This window comes from Hyaena hyaena, unplaced genomic scaffold (genome assembly GCF_003009895.1).
Source record: "Hyaena hyaena isolate Hyena2069 unplaced genomic scaffold, ASM300989v1 scaffold_117, whole genome shotgun sequence".
NCBI lineage: Eukaryota > Metazoa > Chordata > Mammalia > Carnivora > Hyaenidae > Hyaena > Hyaena hyaena.
In genome coordinates this window covers 1,893,684-1,900,102 of record NW_024080749.1, presented here as the reverse complement: position 1 = coordinate 1,900,102, position 6,419 = coordinate 1,893,684, and positions in this window count along the sequence as shown.

Here is a 6,419-nt window from a genome sequence, read left to right as displayed (position 1 = left end):
AAATTTTTAAAAGAAGTTAGAATTCTCTCTGTACTTAAAAATATAGGTGCAACATCGCATTGCTGCCCACAGCCACCTCTGTTGCTTCCTTTGTACTTGCCTTTCACAAATTCCTTTATCTGTTTTTCACTTCTTTATGGATTCACCAAGCTTTGAACAACCTAGAAGGTGTCAGGCACTGGGGATCTAAAGATGAATGAGGCTGGGGCCCCTCCCCTCTGGGGACAGACCTGTTAGGGGCATGGCAGCAGGCAGGGTGCCAAGTGCCAACACGGGGCATGGGCGAGGGCAAGCCTGGGGAGGTCAGGGAAAGCTTCTTGGAGGAAGAGATGCTTATGCTGAATCTCTAAGAGAGAGCGAGAATTCACCAGGTACAACGTGGGGGCGAGGGCTGGAGAAGGTTAAGATGGCATTAGGGGTGAAGAGACAGAAGGAAGGGCAGCTTGCTGAGGAATCTCCCCCACTCCTGCTTTGTCTCTCTCTCTCTCAAAATAAATAAACTTAAATATTAAAAAAAAGGGGGGTGGGGCGCCTGAATGGCTCGGTTAAGCATCCAACTTCACCTCAGATCATGATCTTGTGGTTTGTGAGTTGGAGCCCCTCATCAGGCTCTACTGATGGCTTGGAGCCTGGAGTCTGCTTCGGATTCTGTGTCTCCCTCACTCTGCCTCTCCCCCGCTCACACTCTGTCTCTGTCTCTCTCTCAAAAATAAACATTAAAAAAAAAAAAAAAAAGAATAGGAATCTTTTCCTCAGGAGACTGAGGCAGGGAGAAATGAGCTCAGGTTTGGCAGGTCGTGTTTGAGCCTCAGGCCCAGGAACCTGGATCCGAGACTCACCTTGACACAGTAGGAGAAGGCATGGGCCTGGGCGAGCTGGTGCAGGCCACATGTTCAGAGAGAGAAAGGGGCGCAGGACAGAGACCTGGGCAGTCCCCCATGAAGACCTGGGTCTAGGGACCTCGAGATATTTCTCTTCCGGGGTGCTGATGGTGCTTTACTGAGTCTGAAGGCGTTCAACTTGTGTTGGAACGGCCCATTGAGAGGCCAGCACATCTGAGGGGCATCGAGGAAGGAAGGAAGACCCTGGAAATGACCAGAAGGGGCGGTTACAGATGGAAATCAGTTTTGAGAGGCTAGCAGAGGAACCCCGATGTAACTGTCCCCAGGCAGAAGGGGGCAATGATGAGATGGTAACTGACGGGCAGCGGTGGACAGAGGAGGAGGAGGGCCGCGGACCGTGGCGCTGGTGGGAACGACGTCCAGGCTGGACGGCAGCTGTTTTGTCTTTTTTCTTTTTTTTTTTTTTAATGTTTATTTATTAATTTTTGAGAGACAGAAACCTCAAGCAGGAGAGGGGCAGAGAGAAAGGGAGACACAGAAATCGAAGCAGGCTCCAGGCTCTGAGCTGTCCGCACAGAACCTGATGCGGGGCTCGAACCCACGAACCGTAAGATAATGGCCTGAACCGAAGTCGGACCCCTAACCGACGGAGCCACCCAGGCGCCCCAGTAACTGTTTCTAAAGAGAACTGTCGTTTCCTGTGCGCCCTACATTGTGCTCAGCCGCTCACATGGGGGTGTGGACCCTCACAGAACCTTCAGTAGCGGGAACGAGTGTCATCCTCACTTCACCCTGTAAGAGGCAGTTTCAAAGAGATGAAATTCCTTGCCGCGGGTCACCTTGTTGTAAACGACGACGTGAGTGACAGGCTGTGAGGAGACCTAGAGCGTCTGCCCCCTGAGGCTGCCGTTGTTCTTGGGAGCCTACGGGTCAAGGTCTCAGCAGGAAACAGATGGTACCTTCAAAGTGGGCAACTGAGGTGAAATTAATAAAGGGACTATTTTTTTCCCCAAAGTTTTTTATTTATTTCTCAGGGAGAGAGAGACAGCGTGAGCGGGGGGAGGGGGGGGTCAGAGAGAGAGGGAGTCACAGAATCTGAAACAGGCTCCAGGCTCTGAGCTGGCAGCACAGAGCCCGACGCGGGGCTCGAACCCACGAACCATGAGATCATGACCTGAGCCGAAGTCGGACGCTTAACTGACTGAGCCACCCAGGCGCCCCTAAAGGAACTATTTTTAAAGGTGTGGGCAAGGCTGAAGGAAACCAGAGGATTAGTGCAGGACCTCAGGGCGAGGACCGGGGAGCTTGGAGGGGTGAGGGCAGAGGGCAGTGATGGGCTCTCAGAAGGGGCCATGAATGGGACCTAAGGGGACCCTGCAGGGAGGAGCCCGAGGACTCCTGTCCTGCCTTCACAGTCCTGTGGTGCTTAGAACCCCTCACTGGCCTGACAGCCAGACGCCACGGGGCGAGAGGCTGGTCTCAGGACACAGAGCAGAGTGCGGAAGGGTGGACAGTGGGTCTGGAGATGCACGTAGAAGCTTCCAGCACAGTCAGGAGAGAAGATGAGAGCGGGGCCAGGCTGGGCTCACAGTCCGGCAAGCCTGACTGTACCGCCAGGGCCAGCCTGCGGGAATTGGTGACGTTAGGACTATCCCAGGAGACCCAGCTCAGGCACCTTGGTGGCTCCTTTGGCACCACAAATGCCTCAGGCCTCTCCTCTCAATGCCAGGACTCAGAGGGCCGAGCACGAATCAAAACCCACCCTTGGGGGAACAGTGGGGCTCCCCTCTCTAAGAAGCTCAACCCCCCTCCATCCCCACTGCTGGCCCAGCAGGATACTTCCTGACCCTTGTTAAAGAAATGCTGCCTGGGGGCATCTGGGCAGCTCAGTAGTTTAAGCCTCTGACTCTTGATTTTAGCTCAGGTCATGATCTCACGGTTTGTGGGATCGAGCCCCGCATCGAGCTTGGGATTCTCTCTCTCCTTCTCTCTCTGCCGCTCCCCTCCTCGCTCTCTCAAAATAAATAAATAACCATTTAAAAAAAAAAGAGTGAATGTAGAAGGAGCCCAATCACTAATCACTGAATGGATGAATGGTGGTATGGATTTTTTAAGTGAAGAAAAAAGAAGCAAATGCAGTAATAGGGTATTTTGAAAAGGGAAAAAATTCTGAAATTTCCAAAGAGTGAGAATTTTCTGCAAAAAAGATTTTGCAGGTTCCTAGCCAACATCCATTCACAGAATCCACCTGCCTCCTTGCTGTGTGTTCAATTTCAAGCTAGCCACCCAGCTGTGCACAAAGCCCACGGAACCGGATGGAGGAGTCAAAGGGTATTATATGGAATCGAAAATATGTGTTTCTTGTTTCTGATATATTAGATGACTTCTCACTATGGCAATACTTGAACTTCACATACTAGAAATAGTTTCTATGGCACTTGAAATATCCTGTTAATTTAGAAGCTGTCCTTCCATTATCGTTGAGGAATTTGGTAGCTATGACAACCTGTTTTTAATAGTTTTCAAAATCTCTCCAAAGTATTTCATAAACAATCGCTATTTTGGCATCTGGTAATTCAAGGATAGTAACCTTTTTTTTGTTAAGTGTGGGAGGTGGTTGGTGCCAGTATTGAGACGAAACACATGAATCCTGTGTTCTAAATTGGCATTGTTTTTGTCCAGTCAGAGCTTGTGGGCTTTCCTATCTAAGAGAATGTCTGCCCGGACTCCATGTGCTTCAGCACTTAAATACGGGTGGAAGTGGAGCGTGCCTGCCGAGCCGATGAAGCCGTGTTCTTTGGCTCCCTGGTGCTTGTCATACTACCAGGCCAGAGGGGCATGATTAGTAAATGTTTACGGAACAAAATCAAATTCATTGAGCCTTCCTAGTGTTTGTGCGACCCCGCCAGGCCTTGTGAGGGGTGGAGCAAGATCTAAGACAGCATCTGCTCCAGGAAGGGGGTGGGGGTGGGGAGCAGTGAAATAGGTGAAGGGGATTAAGAGGACACTTATCATGATGAGCACTGAGCAATATATGGATGTGTGGAATCCCTCTATTGTACACCTGGCACTAATATAACACTGCTTGTTAATACATTGGAATGAAAATGTAAAACTAGATAGATTTCTGCTGCTTGGAGGCTTACAGTCTCCCTAAGGAACTATTAGTCCCAGGGAAATGACCAAACGGTGAATGGTGGAGTCGAATGAGCATGTACAAACTATGCGTTGAGTTGTTAGAGCTCTGCTCTGGGCCACCTGCCTACACTCACTTCCTTGGTGATGTCACCCAGGGCTTCTTTTCTTACAGTAAAATGATTTTATTTTATTATAATAAGTAAAGTTATATTGCACATTGTTTTTATTTTTAAACTTTTTTAAAAATTTATTTTTGAGAGACAGAGTGTGAGCAGGGGAGGGGCAGAGAGAGAGGGAGACAGAGAATCCGAAGCAGGCTCTGGGCTCTGGGCTGACGACGCAGGGCTCGAACCCACGAACTGTGAGACCATGACCTGAGCTGAAGCTGGATGCTTAACCAACTGAGCCACTCAGGCGCCCCCTATTGCACATTGTTGTAACTAAAAAGAAAAGCATCGAATTTCACGCAGGGCTTATAATGGCTTTCGATGTTGTCTGTATGCCGCCAGCTCAAGTGTGTCTTCTACCCAAAGTAGAGGTAGATGCCATCTGCAGCTCACATGCTCAAAACAGCTGTGCCCCAACCTGCTCCTTGACCCGATGTACTCCTACTGGTAAATGATATTGCTGTCCCCCTGGCTGTTCAAGCCAGAAACCCGGAGTATTTTATTCCCCCTACATCCAGGTGATCCCAAGCCTGGTTGGCTCCAACTCTTCTACCGCCCACATAGCTCCATCATTTGTTTACTATCTCTGCTGCCTCCACACTAGTTAGAACCACTACTGGCTCTCACAACAGAGAAGCAGCTTCCTAACTGGTGTAACCCAACCCATTCTCCTCACAGCCACTGGTGTCAAAAACAGAAATCAGATTGTATATCTCATTTAAAATTCTTTGCTAGAATCTATGCATGGGATAAAATTGCATTGGACTATACATGCATGCAAATGAAACTATACACACACACAAAATCCATAAAGCTGAATAAGATCTGTGGTCTAATTGACAGTGTTGTACCAATGTCAACCTCTTGATTTTGATTTTGTACTGTGCTCATGTAAGATGTCACCACTGAGGGAACCTGGGTGAGGTATGGGAATCAATGAGCTAGTTTTGCAACTTCCTAAGTGTCTATAATTAGTTAAGGAGGCACCTGGGTGGCTCAGTCTCATTAAACATTGGACTCTTGATTTCGGCTCAAGTCATAATCACGTGGTGGTGAGATCGAGCCCCGAGTAGGGCTCCGTACTGGGTGTGAAGCCTGCTTAAAATTCTCTCTCTCCCTCTGCCCCTCTCCCTCACTTGCGTGCCAGCCCTCTCTCTCTCCAAAACAGAAAAAAGAAAGAGGTTAAAAGACACTTGCGTAAGAATGAAGAAAATCATTGGCTTTCCACAGCAACCAATCCAGCTCTTTCCTCCGGCCTGTGGAAATCATTGACTTCTGTGATTTTTGCCAGCCCCCTTTCCAATCGCACCCAATGTCATACTTCCATCAGTTACTCTTCCTCAGCTACACTGGGTTCCTGGTAGTTGCTTCAACATAGTAAACACCTTTCTGAACCAGGCCATTTGCTGTCCCATATGGCTAGAATGCTCTGTCCATGGCTGGGTTTCCCTCATCCATCAGAGAAGGCTTTCCTGACACCTGACACCTATATTGGATCCCAGTTTGGCTCTTTTCCTTAGAACTGTTGTCTGTTATGAATGTTTGCCTAATAAGCACTGGAACATATACAGCCCCATGAGAGAACAGATCATGTCTGTTTCATTTCCTACTGTCTCTTGCATTCCTAACGTGCTTGGCCTGTAATCGGTGTTCAATAAGTATTTGTTAATAATAAGGAAGAGCAAACAAATGGGGATGCCCCTGTCAAAAGAAGCTTGAAGGAAAAGTTTCTTTTTTTAATTGATTTATTCTGAGAGAGACAGAGACAGCACGAGTGGGGAGAGGAGCAGAGAGAGAATCCCAAGCAGGCTCTGTGCTGCCAGTGCAGAGCCCAGCACGGAGCTTGAACCCATGAACTGTAAGATCACGACCTGAGCCAAAACCAAGAGTCAGATACTTAACCGACGGAGCCACCCAGGTGCCCCGAGGAAACGTTTCATATAAAAGCTTATTAAAAATTGAATTAACAAAGAGTATCTGGTTTGATGTTTTTGGCATGTGTGTAAACAATTAAGACCCTGTCTTCAAACTATCTATGTACATCATCCATAAATGTCCAATTCCATTTATTTACTTTGAAATTTTTACAATCTATTTTAAAACGGACAACAGAAACTACTCTAAGGTCTAATATTTTAAGCCTCCCCTGATAAATTCAAGAATGTATTTATTTTATTTTTTTTTTTTCATTGAAAATCGTTTTATTTTTTTTTTTTTTTTTTTTTTTTTTTTTTTTTTTTTTTTTTTTTTTTTTTTTTTTTTTTTTTTTTTT